This window comes from Artemia sp. Qi Xiang Cuo, chromosome 5 (genome assembly GCF_049724085.1).
Source record: "Artemia sp. Qi Xiang Cuo chromosome 5, ASM4972408v1, whole genome shotgun sequence".
Classification (NCBI taxonomy): domain Eukaryota; kingdom Metazoa; phylum Arthropoda; class Branchiopoda; order Anostraca; family Artemiidae; genus Artemia; species Artemia sp. Qi Xiang Cuo.
In genome coordinates, this window is record NC_142798.1 from 79,812,820 (window position 1) to 79,832,423 (window position 19,604).

Below are 19,604 nucleotides of genomic sequence, written 5' to 3' on the forward strand. Positions count from 1 at the left end.
CAATGTAGTTCTGGAAATTAGGTCTCTTAGGATAATAACCCCCTCAGAACCCAAAGTGCAAGTGTTGTAAGTTACGCCCTGGGGGCATATATGGTTTATATAGAGAGTTGTTGTATAAATCATAGGCAGCAAGATCACGCTACCTAAGTAAAGAACGGGGACACTCGAGAACGAGACAAGAAATGGGGACTAAGTAAAGAGGAGGACACTCCCCCACAACCCACAGGGCATGGGTTTTAAGTTATGCCCAAAACCTCTATGCATTCCCAAGGCCAGAACAAAATTTGCACCTTACTGAAAAAATACAAATGAATGTGCATTGTCAGTTTAATATACATATACTGATATTTAGTAATCAAAATGTTAATATTATTTGATTTACTAAAGTTATAAAAGTAATAACATTTATATTTTTTCCGTAAAGTGCAAATTTTGTTCTGGCCTTGGGAAGGCATAGGGGTTTTGTGCCCAACTTATGTTAATTTCTGCTTGTTTTGAGTTTGACTCTGTTAATTATTGTAATTTCTGTTCGTTTTGGGTTTCGTTCATTTATCGATGCTGATTTGTGGAAGTTTCACGCTTGGTAGATTATTTGATTTTATTTTTGCTCATTTTTTGTTTAATAGAGTTCTTTACTTTTCTTTGAAAAACTTGTTTTATGGAAAAGTTTTTTAAATTAATTTAGTCATAAAATGAGCAATTAGTATTATATTATTAGTACCTTCCCAGCCTAAGCAAGACTTTGCAGCTTCCTTATTCATCATGATCCCTACTCCCTGTCTATGTACCCCATCCTTTCTGCCTGAGTAAACAAATTCTTTATCACATAGTTTCATGCTTCCGACCCCTGGGATATGAGTTCCTGAAACTCCTATTAAATCCAATTCGAATCGTCTGAATTCTTCAGTCAAAATGTCGATACGATAGACATTTTTAACGTTTTAACATTCCAAGTTCCAATCCATATAAATAGTCAGTATACATGCTCATCTAATATTTTGAGTAATTTTTGTAATCAACTTTATGACTTTGCTAGGTAATGCTAGGTAGGTAAAACAAACAGAAAAAATAAATGAAAGAAAACGAGATTCCTCAAAAATCTCATCGATAAAATGAATTTTCAAACTAAAGTGATAAATAAAAGTTCAAATAGGGATAAAATCCTTTTAATAGACAGTGTTTTTTATAACAGTGATAGAAATTCACATAAATACCAGATATTTCGGTCACATATACAGTGAGCGTCATCAGTGGTAAAACTAAAATAAAACAATTTAAAACAAAAGTTTATATACTAAATCAAATAACACTACATATTGTTTGAATCTCTAATTCTTTTCAAAGCAAAGGCGGAAGCTATTCTCTTTGACCTTCTTGGATTCGGTTCATTAGCGTTCCATGATATAACATTTGGACAAAGGTCAACTACATTGGGTGAATTGAACTTTACTCCGTCAGATTTTAATAAATTATCATAGATAGAGTTCAGCCCATATTCACCTGTATCCCGATTCAAAGCAATATTCTTGAATAAGATTTTCTTTATTTCAAGAATTTAAATCCAGAAGGAAATTATATAATAAATTTTAATATATAAATTTTGATAAAATAAATAAATTTTGATAAAATAAAATAAAATTTTTGATAAAATAAATGTTGAAAGAGTCTCAGCATCCTCACTTCACATAGATTTAGCCAAGACTTCCTCATTATTTTCTCTTGTTTTTGTGATGGGTGTGATGTTTTGTGATAGTGTAGTCTTCACTTGATAACGTTGGTGCTTTTTCTGTGAAAGGAGGCTTGTTTTCCAGAACACAATTATCAATAATACTTACCGACTATTATGTTGCGTTCTGAAATATATATGACAACAAAATATGGTAAATTTTTGTAAAATAAATCCAGAAGGAACTAAAATATTAGAATTTTTGCTTAATATGAACTTTAAAGAGATTGAATTTCAGTTACAAGTCAATTTAAGACTAGGTTTCACTTCCGAATTAGTCTTGACGTTAATCTGATTAGTTTGATCTAAATCAATATAAAGCAATTTAGGGCTAAGTATCAACTATCAGTTTCTCAAATTCTTCATTTAATATTTATGCTCCCTGTTCAATTTTTAGTCTTTTATTTTTCTGATCTCTTATGGTTTTAGCATATCAAGCAAAGACGATTTTTTACATCATTCACTAGATAAGATTCATTTCTATCCATCTGCTGAATTACATTTTAGAAATACAGCCTATATTGTTGTTATATTAACTAATTCCAGAAGCTACACTACATTCTGTTCTGTTCGCAAATTATGTTCTGGTCTTTAGAAGAGATTAATTAAAAAAAAATTTTCCACAAAATAAGTTTTTCAAAGAAAAGCAAATAACTCCATTAAACAAAAAATGAGGAAAAATAAAATCAAATAAAAATAAATTATATATATATATATTATATATATATATAATATATATATATATATATATATATATATATATATATATATATATATATATATATATATATATATATATATATATATATATATATATATATATATATATATATATATATATATATATATATATATATATGTATCGGCACGTACAAACAGCTCCTCTCATTTGATCTGCCATCAGCGGTCCAATTACCCTGGAACAAGTATTTTGGCATAAACTTTCTCAAAATGCCTTTGAAACCAACTCGAGACTTCGAAACCTACTTGTAATTTCTAAAAACATCTAATAATAACATTGCTCTACTAATTAGCAATTTTTATATATGTGTTGGAACAAATTAATTTAAAATTATATTCTTTTAAATTTAGTGTTACAACGTTGAAGTCACAGTATATATAATAGAAGTATGATCTTTCCCTATCTCATCCATTATAAAAACCCGGACCTAGGAGCGAATGCTCCAGAAAACGTATAAAAATAAGCGACATTAGATCTTTTCACGGGTAGACAAGTCAGATCTCTCTTGAACGCGAAACTTGGCTTCATTGTTGGAACACTAATTTTGAAGAAACTAATTTTAAATTAATTTATTCCAATACATACATGAAAATCGGTAATTAGTCCTAAAGCCAACACAGACTATGGTTGAAGCCAAGTTTCGCGTTCAAGAGAAATCTGACTCGTCTACCCGTGAAAAAATCGGATGTCGCTTATGTTTATAGTTGTTTGGACTCAGTAATTAATTTTTGCTCATTTTGAGTTTGACTTATTTTAATTTCTATTTGTTTCGGGTTTCATTTATTTATTGATACTGATTTGTGGTAATTGTATGCTTGGTAGATTATTTGATTCCATTTTTGGTTTTATGGAGTTCTTTACTTTTTGAAAAACTTATTTTGTAAAAAAAAAATTTTTTTATTAATCTGAGTAGGATTCTAAACCCTATGCTTTCTAAAAGCCAGAATATAATTTGTGCTTTACTGAAAAAAATTCAAATAAATTTACTGAAAAAAATGTGCACTGTCAGTTTAATATACATATGCTGATATTTATTTCTTAAAATCTTGATTAATTTTTGTTTTCTTAAAGTCATAAGTGGAAATATTTAAAAGAATTTATTTTAGTAAAGCATAAATTATATTCTGGCTTTTAGAAAGCATAAGATTTAGAACCATACTCAGGTTAATTTCTGCTCGTTTTGGTTTTGACTTATTTTAATTTCTGTTTGTTTTGGGTTTCATTTGTTTATTGATACTGATTTGTGGTAGTTGTCGGCTTGGTAGATTATGCGATTCTATTTTTGATCATTTTTGGTTTAATGGAGTTCTTTACTTTTTTAAAAAAAACTTATTTTGTGCAAATTTTTTTTTTATTTATATTGACATAGTCTTTTTCAGGGAGGAAGATTGAGCCTCTTCTGAAGTTGAACAACCATCCCTTCCATTAAAAGCTTTAATACCCCCTGGGCATAACTTACAACCCTTTCCCCTTATCTCTGGGTTTGTTTCAACCCCAAAAGCTTTGTTATATGATATTTAAACTATTTTGAATAGATTGGCTATCTCAAAATATCTATTAGACACATTTCGGGAAAACATGTGTGTGTAGGAGTGAGAGGGTAGCTGCCCTCTGATAACTTTGACTCTTAAAAAGAGCACTAGAGCGTCTGATTACCAATCCAATGAGCTTCCTTTGAATTTTATATAAACACACTCTCTATAAAAAGCCTATATGTCCCTAGGGCAAAACTTACGACCCTTGTCCTGATGGCTGGGGGGATTTGTTATCCTCTAAGACATAATTTCCAGACCTTTCTGATAGGCTTAACAAAATATCAAAATTTTTATTGGTAGTGTTTGGGGAAATGATAGGCGTGGAGGGAGACACTTGCCCTCTGATCACATTCGACTAATAAAAAAGGCACTAGTCCTCTCAATTTCCAATAGAATGAGCCATTTTTGAAGCTTCTACGACAAAAATTTCCATAAAAACGTTATATGCCTCAAGGGCATAACTCATGACCCTTGTCATGAGAACTACGTTCAACAAAATTGTTATATCAAAATGTTAATCGGAAGTGTTTGGGGAAATGGTGGGTATGACAGGGAGCATTCGCCCTCCGATTACTATTGACTGGGAATAGGGACAGTAACCTTCTCAGGTTCTAACTATATTAGTCCTTTTTGATTATCTTGTGTCAATGCTTGCCAACATCTTATTACTAGAACATTCCGCAGTACTGAACAAAATTTAAATATCACGATTTTGATTGGATACGCTTGTGGAAATGGTGGGCTTGAGAGAAGCAATAGTTGCCCTCCCATCACTTTCGACTATTAAATAGGGCACTAGCGCTTTCAATTTCCAATTGATAGAGCCCTTTTAAAGTTTTTACAACAGCGCTTTCTTTAAAACTTTGTATCCCCCCAGGGCGTAACTTACAACCCTCGCGCTTAGTGCTGTGGGGAAAGTCTCATCCTCAAAGACATAATTTCCGGACTTTTCAACTATGTTGAACAAAATGGCTATCTCAAAATTTTTATTGGATGTTTTTGGGGAAGGGCGTGGGAGGGGTGTTAGTTTTCCTCCAACAACTTTTGACTATTAAAAAGGCCACTAGCCCTTCGAAGTTTTAAAATTTTCTATAACAACGCTCTATAAAAACCGTATATGCCTCCAGGGCATAACTTACATCCCTTGTCATGAGGGATGGGGGGATGATCATCCTCAAAGACATAATATCCAGAACTTTCAACTACGTTGAAAAAAATGGCTATCTCAAACATTTAATTGGATGCGTTTGGGGAAAAGGTGGGCGTGAGAGGGACGTTAGTTGCCCTCTAATCAGTTTTGACTAGCCTATTAAAAACGGCACTAGCCCTTTCAATTTTCAATTGAATGATCCTTTTTTCTAGTTTCTACGAAAACATTTTCTATAAAAAAACCTTATATGCCCCCAGGGCATAACTTGCAACCATTGCCCTGAGGGGTCTGGGGGGAGATTCATCTTCAAAGAACTAATTTTCAGAACTTTCATCTACGTTGAACAAAATGGCTATCTCTAAAATTTTGATTGGATGTGTTTTGGGATGGTGAGCTTGAGAGTGGGGCAAGTTGACTTCCAACCACTGTCGACTATTAAAAAGGACGCTAGCCCTTTCAATTTCCAATCGAATGAGCCCTTTTTGAAGTCTCTACGAACAAGTCTTTTGTAAAAACCTTATATGCACCAAGGGCATAACTTACAGCCCTTACCCTGAGGGGTTCGGGGGGTTTGTCATCCTCAAAATCATAATTTCCAGAACTTTGAACTACGTTGCAAAAAAAGGCTTTCTCAAAATTTTTATTGAATGTATTTGGGGAATTGGTGGGCGTGAGAGGGGGGTTAGCTGCTCTGCATTCACTTTTGACTAATAAAAAGGGCACTAGCCCTTTCAATTTTCAATCGACTGAGCTCTTTTTGAAGTTTTACGACAACGCTTTCTACAAAAAACCTCATAAACCCCCATGGCATAACTTACAACCCTTGCCTTGAAGGCTTTGGGGGAGGGGGTTGTCATCCTCAAGGACATATTTTCCAGAACTGTCAACTAAGTTGCAAAAAATGGCTATCTCAAAATTTTGATTGTATGTGTTTGGGAAAATGGTGGGCGTGAGAGGGGGGTTAGTTGCCCTCCAATTACTTTCTACTCTTGAAAAGGCCTTTAGCCAACTCAATTTCCAATGGAATGAGCCCCTTTTCATGTTTCTACGACAAGACTTTCTATAAAACTTATATGCCCCCATAGTATAACTTACAACCCTTGCCCTGAGGGTTGTGGGGAGGGGATGTCATCCTTAAAGACCTAATTTTCAAAACTTTCAACTACGTTGAACAAAATGGCTATGTAAAGATTTTGATTGTATGTGCCTCAGGAAAAGGTGGAAGGAGAAGGGTGTTAGTTACCCTCCAATACCTTTTGACTATTAAAAAGGGCACTAGCCCTTTGACTTTCCAATTGAATGCGCCATTTTTCAAAGTTTTACGACAAAGCTTTCTTTAAAAACCATATATTCTCCCAGGGTATAACTTATAACCCTTGCCCTGAGGGCTCTGAGGGGGTTATCTTCCTCAAAGACCTAATTTACAGAATTATCAACTACATTGAACAAAATGGCTATCTCAAAATTTTGTGTTTGGATAAATGGTGGGCGTGGAAGGGGTATTAGTTGCCTACCAATCACTTTCGACAATTGAAAAGGGCACTCTCTATTTCAATTTCCAGTTTCATAAGCCCCTTTTGAAGCGCTTTCTATGACAGCGCTTTCTATGAAAACCTTATATGCCCCCAGAGCATAGCCTATAACCCTTGCCCTGAGGGCTGTGAGGGAGGGGGGTGTCATCCTCAGAGACCTGATTTTCAGAACTTTCAACTACGTTGAACAAAATGGCTATCTCAAAATTTTGATTGGATGTGTCTGGGGAAAAGGTGGGCGAGAGAGGGGGGTTAGTTGCCCTCCATTTACTTTCGACTATTAAAAAGGGCACTGGCTCTTTGAATTTCCAATCGAATGAGTCTTTTTTGAAGTTTCTACGACAAAGCTTTCAATAAAAATCTTATATGCCCCCCGGCATAACTTACAACCCTTGCCCTGAGGGCTGTGGGGAGGATCCTTAAAGACCTAATTATCAAAACTACATTGAACAAAATGGTTATCTAAAAATTTTGATTGTATGTGTCTGGGGAAAAAGTAGCGGGAGAGGGGGGTTAATTGCCCTCCGATCACTTTCTAATATTATGAAATGGTGGGCAGCGTTATTGCGCTGCATATGATACAGTGGTTTACAACCACTATAGGTATAATTTAAATAGAACGGTAAAAAAAACTTAATAATATGAATATGTATATTTCGACACCAAGTCCGGGATCCTTTAGCGACGAGAAACAAATAAACTAAAGTTAAATCAAATTAAACACAACATAATTAAAATACAAAACAACTAAAGCACAAAAAACAAAAAAAAGTTAACAAAAATCTCATATTGATAATCCGAAATATTCAAATTTTTATTATTTAAATTTTGTTGTTGTTTTCTGTTCCACTGTCTTATTTAAATTATACCTACTTTTTGTCTCTTAAATTCTGTAAATGAAAAAACAGTATGGTCTAATAAATTATACTGTGTGGCCTAATAAGTTTTTTAACTGAAAATAAGGTGCAACATTAAAATTTAAAACGAACAGAAATTATTCCGTATATGAAAGGGGCTGTCGCCTCCTCAACGCCTCGCTCTTTACGCTAAAGTTTTTATTGTTTCGAAAAATAGAGTTGTGACAAACAGTCAAACATTAGCGTAAAGAGCGAGGTGTTGAAAAGGGGACAGCCCCTTCATATACGGAATAATTTCTGTTCGTTTTAAATTTTAATGTTGCTCCTTTTTTTATTTAATTTCTGAACGTTTTTGAACTAATACAGGTTTTGATTTTGGCTCACCATACATGAATAATTAAAACAAAATTTGCATATTAATTTTATTTTTTTTGGTTAAATAGCTTTCTCGAAAGTTTTTTAATTTTATTTACGAACGTTTTTATTAGTAATAAATATGCGTAACTTACGAATTCACTTCCGTAACTAACTTCTTTATTCATATATTTTTAATACGTATATCAGAGGGTTCACCCCCTAGTCCATAGCTCGCTCTTTAGGCTAAAATTCAAATTTTGTTCCAATTCTTTAAAAATGACCCCTTAATCACAAAGGCCGTTAATAAGTATAAATAGCTCTTATGAAAGTACTAAAAAAATTCAGCGTAAAGAGGGAGGTATTGACTATGGGGCCAACCCAATCATATACGTAATAAATTCTGTTCGCTTTTAGTTTTGATGTTGCTCCTTACTTTCAGCTGACAAAACTTGTTGTTTTTTTATTTTATTTCTGATCGTTTTTTAAAATAATGCAGGGAAATCCGGTACCTCCTTCATACAATGTCCCTTCCTCCATAAAAACTTCCTCCGTGAAAAGATCCTCTCACTTAACCCCCGACCCCCCCCCCACTACCCACAAAAAGCCCCCTGAAAACGTCTGTATGCTTCCCAATAACCAATACTATATGTAAACATTGGGAAAAGTTCATAACTTGCAGTCCTTCCCCCGGGGACTGTGGGGGATTAAGTCATCCCCAAAGACATAGTCAATGTATTTTTCAACCATGCTGAACATAATGGCTATCTCAAAATTTTGATCAGGTGACTGTCTGAAAAAATGAGCGTGGGAGGGGTACTAGTTGCCCTCCATTTTTTGGTCAGTTAAAAGTGGCGCTAGAACTTTTAATTTCCGTTTGAATGAGCCCTTTCGCGATATTTTAGGACCACTTGTTCGGTACGATCACCCCTGGAAAAAAAAACAAATAAACACGCATTCGTGATCTTTCTTCTGGCAAAAAATACAAAATTCCTGATTTTTGCAGATAGGAGCTTGAAACCTCTTCATTAGGGTTCTCTGATACGCTGAATCTGATGGTGTGATTTTCATTAAGGTTCTATGACCCTTAGGTTGTGTTTCCCCCTTTTTTCGAAAATGAGGCAAATTTTCTCAGGCGCTTAACTTTTGATGAGTAGAACTAAACTTGATGAAACTGATATATTTGGAATCAGCGTAAAATTCCAATTTTTTTTATGTATCTATTGGTATATAAATTCTGTTTTTAGAGTTTCGGTTACTATTGAGCCGGGTCGCTCCTTACTTACAGTTCGTTGCAAAGAACTGTTTGATAACTGTTTAGATGTATAGAACTGTTCAAAAAAATACTAGTTGACGAAATTCTAGTTCTGGCCTTTAGCCGCCACACTGGTGACGCATTCTATAAATTTAGATACGGCCTTGATAACAATTAATTAAAAAAACCTTTTCCACAAAAGAAGTGTTCCAAAAAAAGTAAAGAATTCCATTAAACCAAAAATGAACAAAAATAGAATCAAATAACCTACCAAGCACACAACTACCACAAATCAGTATTAATAAATAAATGAAACCCAAAACTAACATAAATTAAAATAAATAACTGAGTCAAACTCGAAACGAGCAGAAATTAATATGAGTAGGGTTCTAAACCCCATGCTTTCTAACAGCCAGAATATAATTTGTACTTTATTGAAAATAATTCAAATAAATTTACTGAAAAAAAAATATGCATTTTCAGCTTAATAAACATATGCTAAGATTTATTTCTTAAAATTTTAATTAATTTTTGGTTTCTTAAGGTTATAAAAATGAAAAAATTTAAAAGAATTTTATTCAATGCTTTTATTTACTTCAGACATGTTCAAGGAGGGAAGTTAGTCATATTTTGAGAAGCCATTGCTGGCTTAGAACAAGGTTTTCCATATTTTATAAATCTGCTTCACGGCGTGGGTAAACATAAAAAAGGAATTTTTTTTAATAATTCCACGCTTAGTGTTAGTACTGCCATTAAAAATATATTTTGAAAAATTGTTGGATATGACCTTTAGCTAGCACATTGACTAGGAAGTTGTATCCCCAAAAGAGTGTCAAAATTAGTTTCATAATTCTTATTGACCTTAATATCGTTTCCAGCAGGGAAGTTATTGCTTCTGAAAAAAGCCGCTGTTCTTTCTTTTCGTTTTTACATTTGCGTCATTACTATTTCACGGCATAAGAGCGAGAGTATTAGGAAAGGCTTTTTAACACCTCCCATAGGGGGTGTACATCATTCTTGAAAAGGGTTGTTCTGGCGTTCGACATTGACTACAGAATCACTATTGATTTGCTTTGCTAAATCTTGGCAACTCTCTAGTTCAGACATTACGATAGAAGTTAGCGAGGCGTAAAATCGTTAATAGATAGGAGTCCTCCGTCGGATACCTTTAATGGGATTGATTTTTTTCGGAAGATCTATGAGGAAGCATTTATGATTTGTTGATTTTCAAATGCATCCATTGCGTAACAGGTGCTCTTTCTGTAAATCATAAGCATACTTTTATAGTAATTGAAATTCTTTGAAGAAAAAAAGAATTTCTAAAATAAAAAATATTGTAAGGGCTTCCTAGAAAAATGAACAAATTATAAGTGACATAATTCAACTTTAAACTTCATAACTCAAAAACATTCAACGAATTACATAGAAAGTGGGTAAAACTTTTATTCATAATGGTGAAAAATACAACAAAAAATCCCCAAACATTTCGTAATAATAATTAGCTTTTAGGAGCCGAAAACGGACTAAGAAGTTAAAACATACAAGGAAGTAAAGAGCCATATGCCTGCAATATGCCATATTTATTGAGTTTCTTACCTATTTTTTTGTGCGGCCACTTCAGTGGGGGCTTAATTAATTGAATACTGAAAGTTCTAGTTGCATGTTTTAAGAGGCGAGAAGGTTTAAGGAGTATTCAACCCCCCCCCCCCCCCACATGTTTTTGTTACCTGGCCCTCCGAAACTCTCAAAGAATCAGATCAAAGTTTTGAGTTGTTAATTTTGTTCAAAATAGTCAAAAGATCAAATAAATTTGCCTTTTGGGATGGCTTGACCTTCATAGCCCCTGGGTAAAGGGCTGTAAACAATAAAGCTGCCATTTGTTTACATGTAGCCTACATTTTATAGAGGATAGATGAATGCTGGGTGTGCAATTGGCTTGCAACTTTTAAGGATCGTTTTCCGGGTCAAAGGGATCAAATATTTTGTCTTGGCAGATGTAAGGGGCTAGTGGGTCACAGGAGCCTAATGAAAAAAATGGCCTGCGTTACTGCCTCTTCAACCCATGAAAGGGGTTAGGAAAAGGTCCAAGAACTTTTTTTCCAATCTGCTTTTAACAGTTATTCTGAAGTCCAGGGACTAAGAGGGCCCGTAATGCAAAAAAAAAAAATATATATATTTTATTCAAAATTGGAGTCTAGTAATAATAGCCTGAATAAATTCCTGGCTACTTAGGGACCCAAAAACTTGATGGCACAATCTTGGGAGGGGGCTCATTGGATTGAAAATTAGAGGTGTTGGTGGCTTTTAAAGGTTGGAAGTAATTGGAAGCCAACCAACGTCATAGCCCCTTCCTATGAGGATTTTAAGATTGTGATTTTGCTCAGAAATGTCAGAAGATATGTTTCTGGGGCTGACACCACTCCCACTGCCCCAGGAGGCAACGGCCCTTAATTGTGTAAACAATCCTTTGTTCACAGTTGGGTTTTCGCAGAAAAGTTGGCCATCTTTGGCCTTGGTTATCCGATCAGCTAGGATCTCTTAGGGGTCGTCAGCAAGGCAAAATACTCAGAAAGTTTTCAAAATGTATACCCCGAAAACACCATACATATCTGAGTTAATAAGAAGACCTTATGTGTACCTGGGTTTTCAAATTATCTACACTATCTTTGCAATAACTTAAGCGATGAAGTAGAAAATTTTAAGGAGTGCTTGAGGAAGGAAGGGTCAGTTTGATCTCCAACTTTGACTCAAGGAGGACAGGGAGGTAGATCATAAGACCCTATATGTGTGTTCCCCAATACCACAAGGTTATCGAAATACCATACCTGCAGAATCTTGGGAACGGCTTTGAAGATAAGGTTGAAACTTTTGCTACTATCGAGGAAAGGAAGAGGGAGGGCGTGTCAAGAAGGCTTCTAATTTTATGTTGGGGAAGGAGGAAAGTGCCAACTAATTCTTGTATCTGATCAGTCTAAAGGTTTTCCACTATAAAATCCTATGGGCCTTATAATCTACACTTAGTTACGTAGCTAGGTAAATCAAAAGATGCTACATGTTGTCAGGTTTTCAAAATGCCTTATCCGCAATATCTCAGGAACGGTTGACATATAAATTTGGAACTTTCAGGTAGGGTTAAAGAGGTGGGCATGTGGCAAGTTATAACTTGGGATGGAGGATAAAACTAAACTCAAAGACACTATACACATTGACATTATTAAATGCCATATCCGCAATGTTTCGGGAAGGGTTTGGGGGATGTGGTTAAAACTTTTAGGTGGTGTGGAAGATTGAAGGAGAAAAGGCAATTTTTACAATAAATTATAAATTCTGCCATTTGTTATTTAAACACTATGCTAATAAGAGACTAAGGTATTTTATTTCTTACATATTTTGTAACTCTTTTGATTGCTTGTTTCACTTATGGTTATTTCTGTCTCTTTTAGGCTTCACTTCCTATTTATGAATTATTTTCTCTCTCTATTGTTTAGTCTATTATTTTCACTTTTTATCTTTGGTTGGAAACCTATATTTTAATTTTAATTAAGTAGTTACTCTTTTTATCATTGTTTTAATTACGTTATGTAGTTAAAAAAAATGAAAAAAGTAAAAATGTTTGTCCAGTAGAAAATATATCTTTCAATCTCTTCTTAGAAAAGAAAGCTATAATAATCAGTATATCATGTCACACTTCACAAAGGCTCTAAGCCTATACAACTATAATTAAGAAAGCATTTTTCATCTATGAAAAATGTGGACTCTTTACTACAAAGAGCTATTAGCTTGAAAAGAGCTATAGGAAATTGTCTTTTAATATAAGGTCTCAAATTTCTTTTACCCTTGCTATTAATATGATTTAAAGACTTCCTCTTTTCTTTTGTAGGAAAGGATAAACCTTGACTTCCTGCTACGTAGAGGATATGCTGAAAGAAACAGTGGAGGGACTCCCCTGCAGAAAATGGCTATTAATTTTTATGTTGTGGATGTTTTCTCGACGGGTTATTTCAGAGATGGATGAAAATTATCAGGTAAATTATGCAATTATCACTGGAAATAATCGTCGTTATAAAGGCCAATAAATGCAAAAAATTGTGAGGTGTATCTTGTTTAATTATGTTTTATAATTTGCATTAAGGTTGTACAAGGAGAAGTTTTTTTCTTAAACTACCCCTGACTTTTCCCCTCGAGTTAAGTATATATTAGCACAAAAGTTGTCATACTAGCCAAAAGAATTCAATAAAAGTAAAAAAATGTATTTAGAGTCACAAAAAAATTTGGGGTTATTTTTATTAAGACAAAAATACATTTGCTTCTGATAAGAAGTAGCTAGGAGTGGATAGAAAAGGGATTCAGTATACAACTAACTATAATACTCTAATATAAGTGAAGGATATCTGAATCAATTCTTTCTTTTCCAATAAAGGATTTTTTAAGCCAAGGTTTTGCGTAATAGTAACAAGAAAAACTGTATCAGAGATATCAAAAAGGTGCTCCAAGCCCCTTAGATCACCATTCCTTAACATAGTCCCCAAGATAATCTAACAGAATCTAAGAACGAGGACTTCGCAAGTCAATTGATTCTGAACATAATTTTGATACTTCTCAATTATTTAGAAGTAACAAGCAAAAACTTCAAGTGAAAGAGCCCAATTTCTTGAGAAAGGCAGAAAACACTGACATAAACTTTTGACCCCCCCCCCCTAAAAAAATCCCAGATACGGCCCTGGTCATGACATTCATTTGTTTGTCAGCTCTGTTAATTAAACATACTTTAACACATGAAGTAGATTACGTTGTTCAAATACAAATAATGCTTTTAAATTATTGAAATGTTCTTCAAATACATATTATAAATACAAATTATTCAAATACAAATTAGCTAATGTAAGAATTAATCCCTAAAACTGTTTCACTTACTTCTGATACCGACTGAATTTAAAATGAAAAATATTGTAATGCTGTATTACAAGAAACACCTTTTTTTTAAAAAATTAAGTGTGATTTAGGTATATTGCGCTTTTTTGACAAATAATCTTTTAATAGAAGAGTCTAGGAATTCAAACAGTGGAATCTTCTTTATTTCATAACCATAATCATCGTATTAGGCTCAGACAGGATTCAAATCTTTATAGGCTTGACAGTGCCATTTATTGGGTAACCCTTGCATTAAATTCGTCAGATACCCCTCATTCCTCACTGAAGAATCAACAGACTGAGATCTAAAATGTGTTTTTTCCTGTTTTTCCCTTTTTTTCCTGGTCTAAAATGTGTTTTTCCCATGTTTTGATCCCTGTTTTCATAGGAAGCGCAATTGCACTGCCCAAGTAAAGAACGATGTTGGCACAATATATTATTTATTTATTTTATTTTTCCATACCAGGGCAGTTCGTATCAAAGGAGTTGTCGTAGAAACTTCGAAAAGGGCTCATTCGATTGGAAATCTGAGTGGCTAGTGCCCTTTTTAATAATCGAAAGTGATTGGGGGGCAACTAGCCCCCCCCCCATGCCCATCATATCCCCCAAGCACATCCCATCAAAATTTTCAGATAGCTATTTTGTTCAGTGCAGTTGATTTCCAGATAGAAAATATGTTTTTGAGGAGGACACTCCCCCACAACCCGCAATGCAAGGGCTTTAAGCTACGCCCCCGGGGCATATAAGAACGATGTTGGCACAATATATTATTTATTATTTACTTTCCTTTAGAGCAGGGCACTTCGTATCGAAGAGGTTGTCGTAGAAACTTAGAAAAGGGTTCATTCAATTAGAAACTGGAGTGGCTAGTCCCTTTTTTAATAGTTAAAAGTGATTTGAAGGCATCTAAAACCCATTCCAGGCCCACAAGTTCCTCAAAGACGTTAAATCAAACTTTTGAGATGGGCATTTTGATCAACTTAGTTTATTTCCAGATCTGTAAATTATGTTTTTGAGTAGGTAACTCCCCCACAGCCCTCAGGACAAGGGTTGTAAGTTATGCCCTGGTTGCATATAAGGTTTTTATAGAAGGCGTTGTCGTAGAAACTAAAAAAAAGGCTCATTCGATTTGAAATTCAAAGGGCAAGTGATATTTTTAATAGTCGGAACTGATTGGAGGGTAACTAACCCCCCTCTCATGCCCACCTTTTCCCAACACACCCAATCAAAATTTTGAGATACCCATTTTATTCAACGTAGTTTTAAGTTCTGGAAATGAGGTCTTTGAAGATGACAACCCCCCACCCCCACAGCCATCAGGGCAAGGGTTGTAAGTTATGCCCTGGGGGCATATAAGGTTTTTATAGAACGCGTTGTCATAGAAACTTCAAAAAGGGCTCATTCGATTGGAAAATGAAATGGCTAGTGCCCTTTTTAATAGTCGAAAGTGATTAGAAGGCAACTAACACCCCTTCTCGGCCCGAACACAATTTCCCCAAACACATCCAATCAAAATTTTGAGATAGCCATTTTGTTCCACGCAGTTTCAATCTCAGAAAATTATACCTTTGAACAGGACACTCCCCCCACAGTCTTCAGGGCAAGGGTTAAAAGTTATACCTTTGGGCCACATAAGGTTTTTATTGAAAGGTTTTCCTTAAAAACTTTAAAAAGAGCTCACTCGATTGGAAATTCAAACGGCTAGTGCTCTTTTTAATACTCGAAAGTGGTTTGAGGGTAAATAACCCCCCTCTCACGCCCACCTTTTCCCCAAACATGTTCAATCAAAATTTCTAGATAGCCATTTTATTCAATGTAGTTGAAAGTTTTGGAAATTAGGTCCTTAAGAATGACAACCCTTCCCCCTCACAACCCTCAGGGCAAGGGTTATAAGTTATGCCCTGGGGGCATATAAGATTTTTATTGAAAGCATTGTCGTGGAAACTTCAAAAGGGCTCATTCAATTGGAAATTGAAAGGGCAATTCCCTTTTAATAGTTGAAAGTGATTGGAGACTAATTAACCCCCCTCTCACGCCCACCATTTCCCCAAAAAAATACATTCAAAGTTTAGAGATATTCATTTTGTTCAACCTAGTTGAAAGTTCTGGAAATTGAATGTTGAAAGTTCTGGAATGTATTTGAGGATGACAAACCCCCCAGAGCCCCCAGGGCAAAGGTTGTAATTTATACCCTGGGGGCATATAAGGTTTTTTATAGATAGAGTTGTCGTAAAACTTCCAAAGGGGCTCATTCAATTGGAAATTGAGAGGGCTGGTGCCTTTTTTAATAGTTGAAAGTGATTGGAGGGTAATTAACCCTCTTCTCACGCCCACCATTCCTCCAAACACATCCAATCAAAATTACCAAATTGAAATTTGGTCTTTGAGAATGACACCCCCCCTCAGGGCACGGTTTGTAAGTTATGCCCTGGGGGCATATAAGGTTTCTATTGAAAGTGTTGTCGTAGAACTTCAAAAGTTCTCATTTGATTGGAAATTGAAAGGGCTAGTGTCATTTTTAATAGTTGAAAGTAATTGGAGAGTGACTAACACCCCTCTCACGCTCACCATTTCTCCAAACGCATCCAATCAAAATTTTGAGATAGCCATTTCGTTTAACGTAGTTGAAAGTTCTGGAAATTAGGTCTTAGAGGATGACAACCATCCTAACAGCCCTTAGGGTAGGGGCTGTAATTTATGCCCTTGGGGCATATAAGGTGTTTATAGAAAGCGTTGTCGTTTCAATATGGGCTCATTGGATTGGAAATCGAAAGGCCTAGTACCCTTTTTAGTAATCGAAATTGGTTGGAAGGCTTGACATTTTTATAGTAAAGTTCGATCTGGGTATAATTTTTTTTTTTTTTTTTTTTGCTGTTGTTTAGACCAGGGCACTTCGTATCGAAGGAGTTTTCGTGGTAAATTTGAAAAGGGCTCATTCGACTAAAAATCGAAAGGGCTGATGCCCTGTTTGATAGTCGAAAGTGATTGGAGGGCAACTAGTCCCCCTCCCCCCCCCCCCCAACCCTATGCCCATTATGTTTTAAAAAAAAATGTTGCCTTAAGATTAAATCAAAATGCACTGTGTTAATGCTAATTCTCAATAAGGCATCTCAGCAGTATCCCAAGAACGCCTGAAGGTATTATGTTCAAACTTTATGGTCTACTTCCGCTCTTAAAGTTTAACCAAATAAAAATAGCTTAAGTGTAGCCAAGCTATCACACAAATTAAACAGATGTTATTGCTAATGTTATCAAGTTTTCCATTTCAGGTCAACTAGAAGAGATATGAAACTAAATTAAACAGTACTATTTGTGTCCAGATTTATAAAAGGGTGTGTGTTGTTAAAAATTGCTGGAAAATTTTCCTCCAGCATACAAATAGCAGGTCAAACTATAAAGTCTTAAAAAAAGTAAAGGTTTAAAGTATTATTTTCTTTTTCCCTGAAAACGCTATGTCAATATAAAACGAACAGAAATTAATTACAAAAACTTTTTCCACAAAATAAGTTTTTCAAAGAAAAGTGAAGAACTCCATTAAACAAAAATGAGCAAAAATTAAATAAAATAATCTACCAAGTGTGAAACTACCACAAATCAGCATCGATAAATAAATGAAACACAAAACGAGCAGAAATGACAATAAATAACCGAGTCAAACTCAAAACGAACACAAATCAACATAAGTTGGGCTCAAAGCCCCTATGCCTTCCCAAGGCTAGAACAAAATTAGCACTTTACAAAAAAAATACAAATAAATGTGCATTGTCAGTTTAATATACATATACTGATATTTAGTAATCAAAATGTTAATATTATTTGATTTATTAAAGTTATAAAAGTAAAACATTTATATTTTTTTCAGGAAAGTGCAAATTTTGTTCTGGGCTAGGGAAGGCATAGGGGTTTTGAGCCCAACTTATGTTAATTTCTGCATATTGAGTAATCAAAATGTTAATATTATTTGATTTATTAAAGTTATAAAAGTAAAAACATTTATATTTTTTTCAGGAAAGTGCAAATTTTGTTCTGGCCTTGGGAAGGCATAGGGGTTTTGAGCCCAACCTATGTTAATTTCTGCTCGTTTTGAGTTTGACTTGGTTATTTTTTTTAATTTATGTTCGTTTTGGTTTTCATTTATTTATCGATGCTGATTTGTGGTAGTTTCACGCTTCGTAGATTATTTGATTTTATTTTTGCTCATTTTTGTTTAATGGAGTTCTTTACTTTTCAATGAAAAACTTATTTTTTGGAAAACGTTTTTGTAATTAATCAAGAAAGGGGTTTACCAGAATCTCGGCTATGTTCTTGCAATTTCATTTTGTTTGTTTATCCTATACAACTTTTTTTTGAATGCTCGGTGTCAAAACCTGTAATCTCGGGTCTGATTTGGGCAATCTGGGAACAAGATCTTTGGAATCGGCAATGTTTTGGTATTTCTGAGTAGCTTAGGTAATACCACTGCTTTTCTATGACGAAAAATAACAGTTGGAATAGGGATAAACCTTAGACAGTGATAAAAAAGAGTATTTCTGCTGGTGACGAATCACTGCACATGTACTCGAAATATCCAGTATATTTTTTATTGTTTGTTTTAACTTTCTGATAAAAGGATTTACCCCTATTTGAACAGTTATTTATCGTTATGGGTAACCCGTCTTTTTTTTAATGAAAATCTTGGCTTCAAATTTTCATTCTCGGTTCCAGATAGTAGTATATCGGGTTCGCAAAAATATCTGGGCAAACGAAACTTTCGTGTTTTAGAAGATCAATCAGATTTCTGTCCTAAATTTTAGTTTTGTGTCAAATAGTAAATTTAGAATTTTCTTTTTGCTGAGAATTATATTTTCAGGATATTTATCAAATAAACTTACTGAATTTACCTGACTAAATTATGAAGTCACTAATGTAAAATCACCAAACAGATAATTCATCCGCACTTCTGGTTGAAAAAGAAAGTTGCTAATTTCGTTGGCATCTAGAATTATGGCCAAGATGGGCATCAATTCGGACAAGGGATCGGGCCTTACTTTACTACCTTTCTACATACAAATATTATAGCATGTAGAAGCAATGAATTAAAAGAAACAAAAAAAAATACAATAAGAAAGCGAAAATTGGAAAGGGATTTAATCTTGGAAAACTGCTTCAGTAAATAATTCATTAAATAAAAAATTAAAAGAGTAGTTTAAACAATAAATACATATTAAAAGGAAAATACCTGAATAAGGACTTTGAATCTAAAGGGGTTTGTTCTTTAAATTTTGACCTTTTTTTAAAAACAAAAATTCTGTAAATAATGCATCAATAAGGAAATAAATTAAAATAACTTGTCAAAAATAAAAAAGAACATACCTTAGAAAACAAAACAAGAAGACAAACTTCCTATTGCAATGAGCTAATGCTTTAAATCATGCTTGTTTAAGCATAGTTCATTAAATAATTCATCAAAAAAGAGAAAAAGGAACAAATGAAACTAAAATAGACCTACGTAAAGACGGATTTTCTATCACAAGGAATTTTAATCTTTATTTTTTGACATTAA